The sequence below is a fragment of the Macrobrachium rosenbergii genome, chromosome 15 (genome assembly GCF_040412425.1).
Source record: "Macrobrachium rosenbergii isolate ZJJX-2024 chromosome 15, ASM4041242v1, whole genome shotgun sequence".
Lineage (NCBI taxonomy): Eukaryota > Metazoa > Arthropoda > Malacostraca > Decapoda > Palaemonidae > Macrobrachium > Macrobrachium rosenbergii.
Window position 1 is genome coordinate 10,177,388 of NC_089755.1, and position 21,325 is coordinate 10,198,712.

Genomic DNA, 21,325 nt, shown 5'->3' on the forward strand with positions numbered 1-21,325 from the left:
CTCTCTCTCTCTCTCTCAGTGCAATATGAAATTATCATTTCGAAATCCACAAGAAAATAAACAAATTCAGCGCATTTCAGAACGAAATTGACTTTGATTAAGTAAGAGTCTCTGTTAGCAACTGAAAATTAAAAGTGAAAATGTCACAACAATTTCTTAAATCGTCTACTCGAGTTTCTTTCGTCAACAGCAGTTTTCAGTATATATCAGAATCACGATTTCAAGCTATGTCTAGAAGGTTTCCTTCAATATTCCTAACGATGAAATACGTCAAGCGAGAGAGAGAGAGAGAGAGAGAGAGAGAGAGAGAGAGAGAGAGAGAGAGAGAGAGAGAGAGAGGGGGAGTTTAATGCGTTTTATCACAGGGGAAATCCAGAGTCCATTTTGTCAGATTACATGATCACCAACAAATATACTTCATCTTCTTTTCTGCAAATGGCTGGATTCTGTCTTTATCTCCCAGTTGTGTCTCTCTTGGAAGAGAAATTCTACACTCGGGTGAAAAATATGAAATAATGGAATATTATTTGTCAAGTGCTCAATTTCATCTCTCTCACTCTCTCTCATAGAACTAAGGTAATATTCTCATTCATTGGAAGTTTACAGAAAATGGGAAAGTAAATTGACATTTAACTTCCATTCCACGATAGCATTTCCAGTCAGAATGTTATATAATTCATTGCAAGTTCCTTATCTCATGGGAAAGCTATGTACAACCTCTATACATAGAAGATAAGAATTGGGACTTTGATGATTTACATTTATAATTCACAGAAAGTTTGATCATTTTGGACTTAACTATATTTTTCACATTTGACTCTTTCATGAACTGAATTTTTACTTTCTCTAAAAAATGCATAATGCAATTGTCAATAATCTTTATTATTAATAATAATATAATAATTATTATATTATTATTATTATTATTATTATTATTATTATTAATAATAATAATAATAATATACAATTATTTTAATTATTATTATTATTATTATTATTATTATTATATTATTATTATTATTATTATTATTATTATTATTATTATTATTATTATTATTATTATTATTCAGAGGGGAAGATTATCGACAATTGTACAATGCATTTTCTAAAACTCTTTCATGAAAGAGTCAATGGGATACAAAACTGCACAGATAAGATCTAAAATCATCAAAATTTAGAATTATACAAATCAAATATTTTGTGTGAATATACATAGAAAACTGGATTCAAAATTTACTGTACTGTTGGTAACAAAATGGCTGAAATGATGCCAGCACAGACTCTTTCTCTATGGAAGCCCGATGGGATATAGTAAGCTGCTGAAAGGGTTAAGATGCCTGAAGTGGACCCCTGGACCAACCAAGAGACAGAATGAAGAATGAATAGTATAAATAGTATATTGTACATAAAGTAAACATATGGGATCAAATGACTGTACATAGAAGACTTAAAAGTAGAATTCAAATCTAAATATTAATATAAGTTTCCGAGGTCACCTCAGTAATGACATGGATATATTATTGGAAGGGAATAACGAAATAAAGATTAATGAAAGGAATATGCATGCGTCGATAACAGAGGAAGAAGAGGGAGAAAGGGAAAGAGAAATGGATGCAAAAATGGGGATATATAATCAAGAGAGAATGAGATGAGGAGAAGACTGATAACGATGTGGAAAGGATATTGGAATACATGATGATAGGAATAACAGATGTTGCGTTGATATATTATAGTATATATATGTATATATATATATATATATATATATATATATATATATATATATATATATATATATATATATATATATATATATATATATATATATATATATATATATATATATATATATATATATATATATATATATATATATATATATATATATATATATATATATATATATTTATATATATATATATATATATATATATATATATATATATATATATATATATATATACATATATTATAAACGGGTTTATAAAAGGGGTTTAGAAAAGAAAGGACAACGATGACTGCCGCATTCACACCTGAACTGCCGAATAAAATCCTTTATCCCACAAAACCGTGAGCGCAAAGAACCCCAACTATTCATTTTAACATATATTTTTTTAATATTAATTTTGTTTTAGGGCCATTTCTCAGGAGGTCATCCATTTTGGTTTGGCCCACCTTTTCCGGGGTACATAACTTTGGGCAACTCATGTAATTTTAATAGCTCTGCCTCCGTCTTGAGAATTCAAAGGTTGCACCAAATGGTGGATTTTAAACTTTATTTTTAGTTTTTTACTTTTATTTTTATTTTTATATCAAGTCTGTTAATTTCATTGATACGTTTGTTTTTATTTTTATTATTTTTAAATTTATTTTTTATCAGTATGTTTATTTCACTGATACGATTATGTTTTCATTTTTATAATTTTAATTTTATTTATATTTTTATCCCGTATGTTTATTTCATTGCTAAGATTACATTTACGATTCAGTGTTAATGAGTTAACTTTGTCCAAAGTCACGTGGAGATAATTCTGATTCTTATTTTATCATGAGGGGATAATAGGAATGTATATGGTTCCACTACTTTAAAGAGCAGACAATGGGACTGTTGAAATTCATCACATTATACTGAATAATTTTTACTGATATAATATCATTATAGCTGATAAGAGGAAGGCCTGAGATTCCATTACGCAGTAGGAGCAGATGCCATCACATTTGAACACCAATTTTCAAAGCTTTAAGATTCCAGCTCAACTGCATTCCCATTTCTTTTCTGAAGAATATAATAATCGTAATTATTCTTGATTCTTCTTTTCAGGACCCATTAAATAACTGTGAGAACTGTCCTCATATCTGGATGGATATTATTATAAAATATTTAAAGGTTTTTAAAGCTCTTTGTAATAAGTGGGTAGGTGGGTTTTGAAGCCCTTTCAACAATGTTTAGTGGTAATTTTGGAGACAATCTTAAAAATTATTTTCTCTTTTTACATGAATTTAGTTTTGTTTTCAGTTTATGTCAGATATTGAACGTTTGAAAATAAGTTTTTTTTAACCTCCACAAAAGATCAGTTTAAAAAATAAAGGCAGAAAATATATATAATAAATTATTTCAGAGAAATAGATTTATTCAAAAAAAATAAATTCTAACTAGAAAGGTTGTATTCATCCTGGATAAATTTGTTTCAGTATTAGTTTTTTTTTATATTTATGTCTTTTATTTTTATTTAAACTCATTTTTTGTGTGTGGAGGAAAAAAAATTAATATTCAACATCTTACATCAATTAAAAACAAAAGTAAATTTATATAAAAGAAAAATTAATTTCTGTGTAAGGTAGGCTCGCCCAGATCCTGTGATTGTTTTTTTTTTTTTTATAAATACAACTATACATTGTTAAGACAGTTAAAAAAAATCTCCCAGACTAAGTTATTACAAAACACGAATGAAGGCCTCTTAACTGCTAAATGTTTAGTTCATTACTAAATCTTATCGTTCAAAATGAGCGCGCATTCCTTCTGACAGCTAAAGTCTAATTTGAACTCAGAGGAGGAATGCCAAAGTCCCACGAAAAAGTCTGAGAAGACTGATAAATTTGTTGTGATCTTGAGTAAGGATATTTAAGGTGACATCTGAAATTACCTAACAGCTACAAACTGTCGCCATTATATTAAGAAAGCCAGTAATAACTGAAAGGATATATAACCTAGAAATATTTTGTCTTAATGAAACTGTTGGTGTCGAGTATCAGAAGCTGTAAGACTTCTGAAGACATGAACAAAACCTTGTTGCTAGATTGAGGATGACATAGCCTCCGAATAAAACTACTGCTATTAGTGCTATTATCACTATCAATAAAGATAAATTAAAGTGAAAAGAAAAATATAATTGTCAGGCATGGACATTGCAATACACATCCACGTTCATATATCAGGCAACAGACGGTCCCAAAAATATTTCTGATGACGTATTGCATTCCCACAACTCCACCCTCCCCCCACCCCCATTCGGACGCGATCGTCGGAAAATAGTTTGTTCCTCTGGCGAGGTCCATTCATTTGGACTGTCGATAATAAAAATTCGGGCGGGCGATGACCCATCTTTGTGTCCAATACGTCGAAAAAATGGGGCTTGACTTGAAAAGGATTTTATAGATTCTATGAAAATAGTTTTTTGTTTGGTACGAAAAGGCTGTTGATTTTGAGGAAATAGATTTTGAGGTAGCTGAATTGCATGATGAAAAGTCAAGTTGGATGAAATAAATGGAAGCTTCCGAGCAATTGTGTCTAATCTTTTGTAAAACCTCGTAAATATATACCTCTGTTTTTGGTAGGTCTACTAATTCTTCAGCTATGTTGGATTCCAGGTACATATCTTCCTTTGTAATCCCCATCTAGTCTTTGCATAAAGCTTTTGACAAGGTAAACTTATTTTTATATTTCCATCAGTCTGAAAAAAATTAAAAAACATAAATATTGCCTAGCACAAACTCTGAAGATGGATAAAAGAATTTTTCCAAAACAGAAAACAGATTGATTTATATTTTGAGAAATCGGATCCATATTAAGGTAATTCGGTTATACATACATACGGTGTTAGCTGCATTGCTGTTTGTTATTATGATTGCAGATATAGACAGTAATGTTAGGACTCGGTAGTGAGAAGTTTCGCCGATGACACAAGAATAAGTAGATAATCATCTGTGATGAAGATAGGAACTATATAAAGAGACCTAAACAAAATATATGAATGGGCAGATATAAATAGGATGGTATTTAACTCTGATAAATTTGAATCAATAAATTATGGTGATAAAGAAGGAATGATATATATATATAGGGGACCTAACAACGAGACAATCACAAATAAGGAAGCAGTTAAAGACCTTGGTGTGATGTTGAATAGGAATATATGTTATGCAATGATCAAATAGCAATACTATTGGCAAAATGCAAAGCAAAAATGGGAATGTTGTTTTGCACTTCAAAACAAGAAAAGCTGAACACATGATTATGTTTTATAAAACGTATGTACGTAGTCCACTTGAATATTGCAATATGATAATATGGTACCCACACTACCAAAAGGATATTGCACAAATAGTTAGAGTGTACAAATTTATTTACAGCTAGAATAGAAATTCATTTAAAGACCTTGACTACTGGGAAAGACAACAGTTCTTAAAATTATATAGTCTCGAAAGGAGAAGACCAAATGGTTCATGATAATACAGGCATGGAAACAAATAAGAATCTGAAAACATCATGGAGCTAAAAATATCAGAAAGAGCAAGTTAAGGTCAGATTCAGTGCCCAAAACTGGAAAACTAACAGGACATTAATCCACTACGCACCAACATCGATAATGCAGCGATTATTCAGTGCGTTACTAGCTCATCTGAGGAACATATTGCCTTTATTTATATTTTCATCACGTTCCATATTTCCGTGATTCAGTTACACACACACAATATATATATATATATATATATATGGGTGTGTGCGCACTTGTGTGTGTTTGTATGTAAGTATGTAAGACTCTTAAATGAAAAACATTCTGTGCACACAGATTTGTTTACCTGTAGCAAATAAAGTGTTTGTAACTTGACTCCACCAACTGTCTTATACCATTATTTAAAAGCTTTCAGGACCCTTTTAAAATAAGAGCTGCTGTCATCGACTTTTCAGGGAGGTTTTAGAGATTTTCAAGACAGCCCAGAATTTTTTTTTTTTTTTTCATATTTCAGTTTCAACTAAAAAAATAGATAAATAAAAGAAAATGTTTGTTTAAAGTGTCTATTTATAAGTTTTCTGATATAAAGAAGACATTGAAATCATTTTCAGTTAGTTTAGAATATTATGTCTTGCTAAAGATAGTCCAGTGGACGTCCCTTACCTAACAACCTTTTCATCGTTGGTTACAGATATTGCATGGTATACTTGTATTTATTTTATTCATATTTCAAAAGCAAAGACGTTTATGTTTATTAATGTTTTATTTTGATCTTTTAATAATATCAGGAATTCAATTAAATAATTTACATTCAGTTCACGCATTAAGTCCCAGTTAGGATAAAGAAGTCTGGTCAACCTTCTTTAGGTCTGTGTTAATTTCATTTGTACATATATCGTACGGAATTCTTGTTATGCTAAAATATGACATTTTTATATATTTGATAACTGGGACTATGAATATCCAAAAATAATAAATACTATCCTTGCATTAAATGTCCTTTGAATGCAAGCAATGTACATCGACACAAGTCTAATGAATGTTTGTGAAGTTCTCCTAAACCACAATGTACACATTTATGGACAAGCCACGTGTCCTAGATTCATCTTTTTTTTTTTTTCCTTTGTATTCAGTCTGGTGAATAAAAAACACAAAGCAGTTCTCCAGAGCTTGCCTGAGTCAACAAAAAGGTATGCCTTGCCTCTTTGCTTTTGGGACAAAAGGCAGAGAGAGAGAGAGAGAGAGAGAGAGAGAGGAAAGATTACAGAAGGCTTAATAAGGTTGAGTAAACATGTTTTTCTGTTTGTCTTTTTACGCAGAGGTTCTTGGGGCAATATTGTTTGAATAAGACAAAGAAATAAAATGTTAGCTGATGGCAGGCACTCAGTGGATAATCATACCTTCTTTCACAATTAATACCTTTAATCATCATATATATATATATATATATATATATATATATATATATATATATATATATATATATATATATATATATATATATATATATATATATATATATATATATATATATATATATATATATATATATATATATATATATATATATATATATATATATATATATATATATATACATATATATATATATATATATATATATATATATATATATATATATATATATATATATATATATATATATATATATATATATATATAATATATATATATATATATATAGATAAGAATATTCTATATAAGAACATTGCATGTGAACCGATTGGTCTGTCTTCAGAGGCTGTATATGTCAATATATTTCTCTCTCTCTCTCTCTCTCTCTATCTCTCTCTCTCTCTCTCTCGACACTATCCCACTATGGAAAAAGTCTCTTTGTTCTCAGCAATTCTCTTATATGATATTCAATAATGTCATTTAAGCACTGAAGTGAATTCTGATCTTTAACCAAAAATAGATTTTATTATTTAAAGGAATGCAGAACACAAATCCTTCAATAAACAAAATATAACTTTTTTAAAATGATCTCATGCAACATTCATTATTGCAATTGTATCTATCTTCCTAAATTTAGCTCATCTCAATTGAAATATTTTGACTATGAGATAAAATATGACAAATTATAATGTACATATTCCATTATAGACTTTTATTTTTCACCACTTTGCATATTTTTTCTAACGTGAGATAATAATTTAGCAGCATTTTATAGTTAGATTAATATTGGCTGTTTCAATGATTACACAAATGGAAGTTATTCCGTTCGTCAAAACCTTTTTTTTATTTTCTTATTTTTCCATTTCATTTTAAAAAATGAACACAGAAGAGGAATCCCAAACAGATTAAACTTGAAGTAAAACATAATTTTCTCTGTCATTCATTAAGTAGAGAATAGAATAAAGAACAGAACAGAATATAGAATATAGGCCAAACACAATAAAGCGCTGGGACCTATTGAAAGGTCATTCAGCATCCACTGAAACGGAAATTGAAAGTAAAAAGGTTTGAAAGGCGTAACATGGTAAAAACCTTTCGCAGTTCAAAATGTCTTGAATCAATCGTTAGGAGAGGGTTGAGGAAAGTAAGATGGAAGAAAGAGAATATGAACGGAGGCACAGTAAAATGAATCAGCGAATATAACGAAAGTCATTAACTCAAAGGGTTTAATTCCAGCGTCCCTTTATGGTGGTCGTCGATCTAGGTAATGATCGACGAATACCACCGATGAATGAAAGTTATCATTCAGCAAATCAAAAGAACCGAAATCGCCCCATTTCATGGGCGATATTTCACGTGTCGGTCATCTGCCCAGCCGCGAAACCAAATTAGTCACGTTATGTTGTACGTTCACCAAAACGAGAACCCTGTCATCGGAAATGACTAACTGACGGAGATGACTCAAGTCATTTTCTGAATAAACGATTAAGAATCGAGCTGAGTCGTTCATTGCTACCATCTTGGGAATGAAAAGTTTGATTCATCAGGCCTATTCAGGTGGGTATATTTTGGATGTCATTTAGAAATATATATATATATATATATATATATATATATATATATATATATATATATATATATATATATATATATATATATATATATATATATATATATCGACATATATATGGAATGTCTCAGTATGCCTCAGCAATATATATGATATATCAATAATTTCATTTAAGTATGAAAACTCTGATATAAAATCAAAGAGATTTTAGGAGAGAGGTAAAGGAATGCAGAACACAAATCCTTCAATAATATAAAATATAACTTTTTTTCCTCACTGATCTCATGCAACATTCATTATTGCAATTATATCCACCCATCGTAAATTGCAGCCCATCTCCATTGAAATATTATTTTTCCTACCGAGACGAAATATGACAAATTATAATGTTAGAAGTCTCTTCTCTAGGCTTTATTTTTCACCACTTTGTATATTTTTCTAACGTGAGATAATAATTTAGCAGCATTTTATAGTTAAGATTAATATTGGCACTTACAAGAATTCACAAAGGAAATGATTCCGTCTCCTCAAAACCTTTTGTTTTTATCTTCATATTTTCCCTTTCATTTTAAAATCCCTGTTCACGTAGGGGCCATGAGAGGAGTTCAATGACACAGATTAAACTTGAAGTAAAGGCCATCATTTTCTCTGTCATTCATTAAGTAGCGAATAGAATAGAACTGAATATACAATTCAGGTCAAAGACCAAGTACTGGGAACTAAGATGAGTTCATTCAGCGCTGAAACGGAAATTGAGAGTAGAAAGGTCTGAAAGGTGTAACAGGGGGAAAACCTTTCGCATTTGCACTATGAATCAATCGTTAGGAGAGGGTTGAGGAAAGTCAGATGGAAGAAAGAGAATATGAACGGAGGCACGTAAAACTGACTAAGCAGCGAATATAACGAAAGTCATTAACAAAACTGTTTAATTCCAGCGTCCCTTATGGTGGTCGTCGGGTGAAATGCATCAACGAACACCACTGATGAATGAAAGGGTTATTATTGAGCAAATCCAAAAGAACCGAATTCGCCCCATTTCCCGATGGGCGATATTTCAATATTGGTCATCTGCCCAGCCGCGAAACCAAATTAGCCACGTTATGTTGTACGTTCACCAAACGAGAACCCTGTCATTGGAAATGACTCAGTTCACTGACGGAGTCAATTTGTGACAGTCATTTTCTCTCCCAAGAAACGACTAGGATCAAGCGGAGTCGTTCATTGATGCTCTTAGGAATGAAAAGTTTGATTCATCGGCCTATTTTATGGTGGGGGATGGATGACATTTGGAGAAATATATATATATATATATATCGTATATATATATATATATATATATATATATATATATATATATATATATATATATATAATATATATATATATATATATATATATATATATATATATATATATATATATATATATATATTATATATATATATATATATATATATTATATATATATATTATATATCAATATGATGTGTATAATCACATCAAACTTTCCCTAAATTTTGACTGAACGGAGCTAGTGAGTTGTTTTCAGCTGAGGATGTTTTATTCAAAAAAAAGCACCCATTTGGTTATTTTTAGACTCCTGAACAAATACTGTTGTTGGAAAGAACACATGATCCGAAACCAACAAGAAAAATCTCCCAACTTTTCCTGTTGTAAGTGGAATTTCAAGAAGATTTCTGTTAACTATTTGGACGTCTTGCAATCGTTCTTAAATCCATCAAAATATGTTTGCAAGATTTTTCAATTTTGAACTTATGTTTTTAGTTTTCAATTTATACCCTTCATGGATCATATTTAGATATATATCAACCACTTCTAACGTTTTTTAGAGAGATAGAGAGACTGGAAAAAGAATCCCATTCAAGGGAGTGATTCTCGGAATCATTTGCGTCGAATTAATGTTTAATTTCATCTTGTTTCTGTTATTTTGAGTCTTTTAGAAATTCGAACGGGAATTGTGATAATGATATACTGGCGTAATAATAATAAAAACAAGAATAATAACATGCTTGATACCGTTAGAATATCGTTTAAATATAAAATCATATGTATAACAAAAATAAGAATGGCCCATAAAACACTTATGTTTGTTTTGAGTTTGAACTTGTTTCTGTGCCCCTGTTCATGGAGAATATGGACAGGTGGAAAGTTACAATGTATATATACAAAAACATGAAGGTGTCATTCGATGTTTAGGTGACGTTTCAAGAGAAGGAGAGAGACCAAAGAGAATTAGATGTTTGGCGAGAAAGTTTCTTGGGTCATCTTCTTCAAAAGTTCAGAGAATTAAGAGTGTATGGCGTCAAAGATTTCAATGACTGACAGTGGTTAATATTGTTGGTTTGATTGGAAGCAGATTCATCTTTCTTTTGTACGGACAGTTTACTCTTGAAAACCAATTTACAGTTAATGACATGCCCTGTATTATTTCTAAATGTAGGAAAAACAATCCGAAGCGTTTTTCTTTTGTCATGGTGCTCTGTTATTCTTTGGAGAGCATTTTGTCTGAGACAATTACATAAATAATCAGTTGACAATTACTACACGGTATTTTTATTAACGATTCTTCTTTTGTTATTTAAGTATACGTTAAATGCGAACTCCGATGGATTTGGGATAATGGAAAATTTAGGATTATCAGAACTGAGTTGTTTCGGTGGCCTTTTGCAGGAGAGATGATTTTGAAGCTTTATTTTGTTGTTGAAATCTATTTGTCTGTTATATATGGGACCTCTATATAGTATATTTTATATGATTATTAATATATAATATCGATCATGTGGTGGATAGATGTATTGCGTTAATCATTTGGCGTGATCGTGTTAAATTCTTGATCCATTCATTTGAACAAATCTAAGTCCTTCTGAGAATAGGTTGCACCAACCATGATTTTACGGACAACGTTAAAAAAATGAAATTTATATTTATATACTGTAAATGCATGATGCATAATTTCTTATGATCACTACATTGATTTTGCAGTTTTCCGTCCTTTTCCCATTCTGTTTTATGATTTTATGCATCGAAGAGAATATATTAGAGAGAAAGAGAGAGAGAGATTTTAGTATAGATACCATTGTAACTTTCCACCTGTCCATATTCTTGTGAACAGAAAGTGAAAAAACAATGCCTGAATATTTGGTTGAACAACGTTTAAATATGTTTTAGCCTTCTTATGAATCTTTTGTTACAATTAGTATTACAGGAAAAAGACTTCATATGTTTGTTTTATTTATATATATATATATATATATATATATATATATATATATATATATATATATATATATATATATATATATATATAATAATAGAAACAGTCTATAATTGAATAAATAAAGTTTCATTATATACGCACAGTGGGCATACAGAAAATCACTGATAAAGTTATCCATCCAAAAACAGAAAAGTCGTTAACAAAAACTAAGTATAACAGATGCCGAGTTTAACCGTTCGTCGCCAGTGACTAAAAGTGTTTACCCGTACTGCGCTGGGCAAAAAGATGAACTAATTTAGATCTTGACTCGCCTGGTGATGACCTCTCGAACACCATAACGTTAACTCGATAACAACCGTTGAACGAATTGCATAGACAATTAAACGTGAAACATTAATAGAAATAGGAAGCCCATCTGGACGAAACTAGGGAAAATTATACCAGATTTAGGCATCGAACCCATACCCATATATACGAAGGCTCTGGAAGCAGAGTCAGTTAGAAAAGGGCATCAGGGCAGGGAGTGTGCGAGATGTGTGGAGAGGTGACTGTGAAAACCCAGACTTGTGAACTTATAAAATTTCTGAATGCCCATAGTCCAAGTGAAATTCTAAGTCCACGAATTTTACGATGTGCCTTTAAGATAAAGACTCGGTCATTGCTACCCATTGAAAGGTGGAGAAGTTATACAGATTAAAGACTAAATAAATGTAATTAAGGGGAAACATAAATTTCATTTAACCAAAATTAATAAAAGAAGAACTTATGAAATATTGAAAGATATGACATCTGAGCACGATAAGTGAAGTTCCAGCATAGTTAAACATCGACCACTTGTTCCCACGGAAGTGAAAGCAAACAGTATAACAGACAGTTCTAAGAATGCATGCCTTCCCCATTACATATAATATATATATATATATATATATATATATATATATATATATATATATATATATATATATATATATATATATATATATATATATATATATATATATATATAGAATCAACACCTAATCGCATGTGCAACAGAAATAAATTTCTGACTCACTTTAGGATCGAACCAGGTCTTTTAATTATATATGTATATATATATATATATATATATATATATATATATATATATATATATATATATATATATATATATATATATATATATATATATATATAAATATATATATATGAGAGCAACTGAGAAATAAATATTTTAATGACTGACACATATTATCTGGATTCCTCACAAAACCCAGCAAAACCAAAGGTGACGCAGGAAGGCGTAAACATGAAATGCCGGAGATATTTCCAGTGAGATTTTAAGAAGAAGCAAACTGAATAATGGAAGTCTGAGCCGACGATATTTAGGCGTTGTATATTCCAAACAGCCTCCTCCATCAGAGGCGATTCTCTGGAACAATTAGCGCTGGGAATTGATTCCCGAATGTCATGATGGTTGATTGTTATCTCGGTCAGAAGATTCCAGTAGGAATAAATGACTCACTTATTTATTCCAGTGATTCCTGTTTGATTGTTTTATAAAAATTCCTCCACAAAGCCAAGCACTGTTTGGGCACTTCCAGCCATTCAGTGCTTAAGACCGTGAATAGAAGGAGTTGGAGTGGTTGGACAGCAATATGGAACAAAGAATAGAAAAGATTATAGAATTTAGGCCAAAGGCCAAGTGTTGGGATCTATGAGGTCATTCAGCGCTGAAAAGGAAACTGAAAGTAAAAAGGTTTATTGAAAGGTGCAACAGGAGGAAAACCTTTTGCAGTTGCACTATGAATCAGTTGTTAGGAGAGGGTTGAGGAAAGTCAGATGGAAGAAAGAGAATATGAACGGAGGTACAGTAAAAGGAATGAAAGTGGGTGCAGCTATTTGGCAATGGGATGCTGTAAACTACCTTTATGTGATGCCTACAGTGCACCACGTAATGTGCATTGATGGCAGTAGCCCCCGAGGGGCAGTGATTCCTGATGTAATTGGGTCTGATTTATGAATTATGAATAATGCATAGTTATTACAAATTAAAATTATAATTAAAAATGTAAATCAAAATTAAAATTAAAAATCAAAATTAAGAATGAAAATTAGGATTGAAAATCCAAACTAAAATTTAAAATATAAACTAAAATTAAAAATTAAAATTAAAATGCTCTATTAGCCATCATTTCATACTCACAAAAGACTCAATTTGGGTACAGAATATTTAATAAAAACCTAAGCTTACATTAAAATAAAACATAAAACAAACAGAAAAATAAATTCCACGACAATTGCCAGTGACTGCATGCTTGCAAGCACTGAAATCGAATGAATAAAATCATTTCATTTGAACATTCAGCGTCAACACAGGAAGCAATTGCAAGGCAGCGTTTATGCACCGCCCACAAACACTTGAAAGAGCCACATGGGCGTGTCTCCTTGAGCACATGTCTCATCCCACGCATCCTGGAAGAAGCCTCAGGAGTCCTTCTGGAATAAGAGACGAAGGATTCCCTTCAGTTTTCCCTGAAGGACTCTGTGTTGGTGGGAAGCGAGAATAGGGAAGGACGGCCTTTATTCTCATGGGAGCTATAAAGTAAAAGTGCTTGAAGACACGCCCATTGAGAGAGAGAGAGAGAGAGAGAGAGAGAGAGAGACTAGAAGGGTTGGTCGAAGCATTACAGACATCAGAAATAAGTTCACGCTCCCAGGAGCAGGGAAGGTTGGGCATAAAAAAAAAGTGAATAAATAAAATGTAGAAAAAGCTGAGTGGAACTGACTCCATTTTCTCGCGACATTTTAGCACTAATTGCCTTGTGTTAATTACTTCCTGAAATAGACTTATTTGACAGCCACTGGCAATTGTCGTGGAATTATTTTTCAATTTGTTTTATCTTCTGTTCTAAGACGAACTTAGATTTTTACAAAATATTCTGTGCGGAAATTCAGTCTTTTGTGCATAAGATTAATTTTTATTTTTAATTTTAATTATAATATTGAAGAAGTCTGCACTTCAGCGACTTATTTTAAAAAGATTTTCACAAGCTCATGAGTTGTTTTGACGCTGTTAACGATATGCGATGTCTAAATTATTCAGAAAATGAATAATTATTCAAATACCAATATTTTGTTATGCACAGTGATCGACTGTATTTTCCTTCACTCTTCCAAATTGCCTGAAACAAGGCATCTTTACTCTGCAAACTTTCCTTCAGGCAGGCCAGTGGCCAGAGTGTCTTGCCCTGGTACTCCTAGGTACTCTGTTGCCCAGAGAGGGAATGCCCGTTGATATTTAGCCCAGCCTTTGTGGGGAGGTGGTGGATGGTACACATAAAGCAGAAATGAAGTTAAGGATACACATGCCATTTTCTGTAATATAAAGGTTTGAAACTGAAACCGCATGTATAGATAAGTGAGCAAATATGTTACCCAGTCGAGAGGAAATTTCATTGCTTACCTTTTTCTACAAAGTCGAGAAGTCCCATCTATTGGTAGCCTGATAGTGACCGTATCAAAAAACGAGTAAATCATGAAACAAGTTTTACCCAGCATAACTGGATTGCAAAGAAAGAAATGGAATAATAATTTCAGACATATTGAAGTCCATCATATCTAACTAATTATTCTCTCCATTTTCCCACAATAATCAAAATAAAAGTCCAGTATAAGTCCTCACAAAACATCTGAAGAAGTCAAATAAAATCCTTGTTAAACAAATGCATAAAAATAAAGTGAACATGTTACTTATAAATAAACAAAAATGCTTGACACAAGTAAGATACATGTTAAATGAAAAGAACAATCTATAGTTTGGGAAATCTAAAGTGGTTCCTACCTCCAAACAGCAATTTCACAGTCTTAATCGACAGGTCTCGAACCACAGAGTCTTCACCCAAGACTTTTAATAATGTTCAGTGTTGGTCTTCGAATGATCATGTGTGTGATAATTAATCCCTTCACACCCTGCGACTCCGCCCAAAAGAAACGCACCTACTAGCTAATTAACAGGAACCTCGACATTTCCGGCGAACACACTCACAAACCTTGACTGAACACAGGGAATTACGCAAATGACTTACATGGTTTATCATCATTGATTTATAAAAAAAAAAATCTGGCGAAGGCCATTGTGCAGCTTCCACTGGGTCCAGGTACACTTGGAGGGATAATAAATGATAAAGTACAAGAATAAGGGTAATGTGATATTTTGCTGAGTTTACAGTTTTCGATTATTTTTACTTTCGTTTCTCATCATTCTTTTTTTACCTAAAAATCGTGGAAAAATCATATATAAACAATATGACATAAAGAAAATTCTTAATGTTGTTCATTAATGTCTCTCCATGCGCTGTGCAAATTTTCAGGAAAGTATTCTGAAAATATTATGTATAAAGCTTTCTGAAAGGTAAAACCTTTGGTTTTGAGATATATGCATTCGAAGATTTTTATTTAGATTTGAAATAATTAGAAGTTCATAAACGTATTCCATACTGGAAATTAAAATAAGCCAACTTGATTGTATTTAAAAAAGTATTTCAGTATTTATAAATAATACATGATAAAAAGTGTTAAATACGTGTCTAAATACTTGCATAAAAATGTGTTTATAAATAAGTATTTAAATACAAAATACTTCAGACTTCAGTTCAGGAGGTTCTAATGGGTTTAGAGTCCTGAACCTCAAGGGGAAAATGGGGTTGTTGTCTAGGGGTTGCATGTTGGCGAGAGGTTGTGGTCATAAATATATATAAACAGAGAGAGAGAGAGAGAGAGAGAGAGAGAGAGAGAGAGAGAGAGAGAGAGATGTAAACGTTCTGGCACATTTCCATCCAACCATCCAATGGATATTCAATAATCCAGACTCAGTGAAGCCTCGCATCTTGTACCATATCCCCAACTTACGCAGAGATGGGCAGTTTTTAAATACAATTGTATTTAAATGCGTATTTAAATACATTTGTATTTAAATACTGTATTTATAAACACATTTTTATGCAAGTATTTAGACACGTATTTAACACTTTTTATCATGTATTTAGTATTTATAAATACTGAAATACTTTTTAAATACAATCAAGTTGGCTGGTGGCCCAAAATTCGGCAAAATCCCCCACCCCAAAAATGAATAAAAAAAAAAAAGTCCTACAGCAAGGGAATACCTTTGTATATCTCCACATAAAGTATCTTATCAAAGCTTGTCTTATTTTAATTTCTAGTATGGAATACGTTTATGAACTTCTAATTAATTCAAATCTAAATAAAAATCTTCGAATGCATATATCTCAAAACCAAAGGTTTTGCCTTTCAGAAAGCTTTATACATAATATTTTCAGAATACTTTCCTGAAAATTTGCACAGCGCATGGAGAGACATTAATGAACAAAATTAAGAATTTTTTTCTTATGTCATATTTTTTATATATGATTTTTCCACGATTTTTAGGTAAAAGAAGAATGATGAGAAACAAAAGTAAAAAAATCGAAAACTGTAAACTCAGCAAAATATCACATTACCCTTATTCTTGTACTTTATCATTTATTATCCCTCCAAGTGTACCTGGACCCAGTGGAAGCTGCACAATGGTCTTCGCCAAATTTTTTTTTTATATAATCAATGATGATAAATTTTGTAAGACATTTGCATAATTCCCTGTGTTCAATCAAGGCTTGGTATCCAGTCTACTTTGGTGTACAGTAAATGATATAATTCTATAAAGAATGATAGAATTCCTATAAAAGGAAGATATCAAAAGTATTTGAAAAGTATTTGAATTGTATTTAGATACAATTAAAAGTAATGTATTTAAGTATTTAAATACATTACATTTATCTGTAATGTATTTGGTATTTAAATACAATTTTGACCAAGTAATGTATTTAGTATTTAGATACATTTCAAAGTATTTGTGCCCATCCCTGAATTTACGAAAATACTATAGAGCAACTAAAAGTGAAACTCAAATAAATAATCCTCTAATGGAAGCTACGTAGCCATTTCCTAACAAGCCCAGCGGCACTTTCCACCCTACGACATCTGATCTGATTCCGTCTGACGCTGACGCTTTTGGCAATTTGGCCTCGCTTTTCATATTAATATATTTATGTTTATATTTATGTTTAATTAACATCTAAGAGATTTTTAATGCGTGATGTTTCTTGGGTCGCTTTCCCGTCCATATGTGTGAATTATTCATAGCGATGATATTGAATTTTCGTTTATGTTTTTAACTTAATTCAAGCAACGTTTTTCGACGTCTGAAACCGACTTCAGTTCAGGAGGTTCTAATGGGTTTAGAGTCCTGAACCTCAAGGGGAAAATGGGGTTGTTGTCTAGGGGTTGTATGTTGGCGAGAGGTTGTGGTCATAAATTCGAGCGTATGAACCGTTGTTTGTTTTTCACACGTATTTTCAATCTTGTAGTGCTGTTCTTATTTAAATTCTTGTTTTTTTGTTTAATATATGTATATATATATATATATATATATATATATATATATATATATATATATATATATATATATATATATATATATATATATATATTTGTGTATTTAAAATTTTTCTTGCTGTGGAAACTTCACAGCAAGCATTGATCAGGAATGGAAGTAATATAATAATAATGATAACAATAATTTTGAAAAAATCCACACTTATACAGTACAAATATAAATAGGAATTAAGAAATTACACTTCGAATATGCATACAACGATATATATATTCTTGATAATAATAATAATAATAATAATAATAATAATAATAATATAATAATAATAATAATAATAATAATAATAGAAGCTCTCTAAAATATCATCAATTTGTACCATTGAGGACTTCCTTGTCGAAACCTTTTTTGACAGAAGACTCAACCTGGCGTCACCCTCTAAGGAGGGAAGGAGAGGAAATAAGATTAAAAGGAGGAAGAAGAAAAGGGGAAGAGGAAAAGGAGGAGAGCAGATGCTTTGCACGATTACTGTTCTATTTTGCTTCTTCCGTCATTCATTAGATGGAATGCGGGAACCTTTCAGGTCAGTTACTCTGGGAATATGGTCAACACTGCAGCTTACCTCCCCTTCCCTTTATTAATGAATAAATAAGCTAATTCATTAATTATTCAACAACTCAAATATTTAACCTGATTTCATGTACACACACACTACTACTACACGCTCACACGTGTAATATATATATATATATATATATATATATATATATATATATATATATATATATATATATATATATATATATATATATATATATATATATATATATATATATATATATATATATATATATATATATATATATATATATATATATATATATATATATATATATATATATATATATATATATATATATATATATATATATATATATATATATATATATATATATATATATATATATATATATACATATGTATATATATTATTCTTATATATTGTCATAAACTCACTTTTGTTTTTAAATATTATTTACTCTTTTCAGTACCTCCTTCCTTCCTTATCAAATCCCTCTCAATTCCCATTTATTTCCTCTCCTCTTCAACCATAATTCCTGTCCCTCTCCCACCACTGACAGCAGGAATTTCATTCCATCTAATCCAATTCCAGTGTTTTCAGATGAAAAGGTCCTGACGTCATTAGCATTCTGGGAGTGAGGAGGCCTCGTTCTTTGCCACAAAAGATGACATTCGTCAGACAACGTTTTTATTAACCAGTTAAGGAATTTAATATTAACTTCCCCATCTCACAAAGCAGCCAAAATGAAATTGTTAATTCTGTCCTCTTTTATTTTGTTCGAGGAAGGAAGGAAGGAAGGAAGGAAGGAAGGAAGGAAGGAAGGAAGGAAGGAAGGAAGGAAGGAAGGAAGGAAGGAAGGAAGGAAGGAAGTCTGTGAGGGTGACAGAATTATAGTCTGGTAAAACGTCTATTTCCCCTTTGCAGAAGTCTGTCTGTCTGTCTGTCTGTTAAGATCCGAGTTTTGTGTGACTCTGGGGAGAGATTAAACGAGGTTTCGGCTACTGATAGAGAATAAACGAGATTTTGGGTGTTAATCACAAAGAACAAACGAGATTTAGGGGGCTAACTAGAGAGAATAGATATTTTGGCGCTTATCAACAAAGAACAAATTACATTTTGGGGTAAGAAAGCATAAACGAGATTTTTGGATTAAAAAGGAAGCTAAACGAGATTTCGGACGTTAGTGTCAAGAACAAACAGAGATTTAGGTGAGTTCACGAGAAAGAATATAATGATTTTGTGGAGAAGAAAGAGGGAGAGAGACATTGATGATTGGAGGAAGGAAGAGAGAGGGAGAGGAAGTGAGAGAGAGGTAGAGAGTGAGAGGGAGATGAAGTGAGAGAGTGTAGGGGGTGTTGTGGAAAAGAAAGAGGGAAAAAGTCAGGGAGGGTTGGAGAGAGAGAGAGAGAGTGTGTTTAGAGAGTTGTCATTCAGAGAGAGGGCAAGTGTGTGTTTATCGGTTGTCAATATTACACACACGGGCACTATATATATATATATATATATACATATATATATATATATATATATATATATATATATATATATATATATATATATATATATATATATATATATATATATATATATATATATATATATATATATATATATATATATATATATATATATATATATATATATATATATATATAATATATATATATAATGTATGAATATATATTCATATAAATTATATAAATTCAATATATATACTATATATAATTACCAACAACTATAACAACACCTATACATTCTGTTCATTCAGCAACAATGAATCTGTCTTTACAGTCACAAAAAAAAAAAAAAAATAAATAACTGCTCAAAATCTGTAGATCTCTAGATTCTGGAAGACCGAAATACATTTGACGTCGCAGATCCTGAATAAATCTCGTAAAAATGAAAGAAAGTATTTTTCATCAATTACAGTATGCAATGGAACTCGTTCCTGTGCACCTGCCAGGTTGATTTCCCCCGAGGAACATTATTTCTCTTAAGACAGTTCTCTCAACATCTTGTTTTTATTCTTTTGCAGTTATGACATGCAAGTTGACAAAAATTTATCCTTAGAATCCCTCTTCATTTATAATTATAAATCGATTATTAAGAGCCAGAAGGCTTTAGAACCATAGAGAAGAAATACTAAGTGTAAAGGGAATCATTACTATTCCTTAGATCTCACGACTATGAGGAATTCCTCATTTATCCTCACTGTGGCGCAATGACGATGCACAGCAGAGCATTATGAAGAATCGGCTATTCATAACACGGCTTAATTAGCAGGAAATTCTTGTAATGAACCAAAGGCTGTGATGGAACTACCAGCGTTGACCTGATGCTGCCTTGGGTTCTCAGCAAGAATAAATGGCATCTTGATTATGTATGTATGTATGCATGTGAGCATATATATATATATATATATATATATATATATATATATATATATATATATATATATTGGATATATCCCTCCCTCCTGAAGATCATCATCATTAATTTAATGTAGTCTGCTATTCATTTGGCTGTGCCGGGAAAATTGCAAACAAGAATAGTTTGAACAAGATCAGAGCTATTCAGTATATAGCAGTGTGCACCGCCCATTGCCTGATTCATATATATCCATTTCAACCCCATCACGTGATATATATTTAGGTATAGGGAATTTCTCATAGTGGGACTAAGATAGGATATTCTCTAAGTAATTAATATTTAAGGATGCTTTTCCTTGTTTGCTGGTTCTCTGACAATAATGAAACAACATTTTTTGAAACAACACGTTCTCATCTCAGCATGAGGAAATCAGAATTCAAATTATCGATTGTTGGCACAGCAATTATTAGACAAGGAGAGAAAC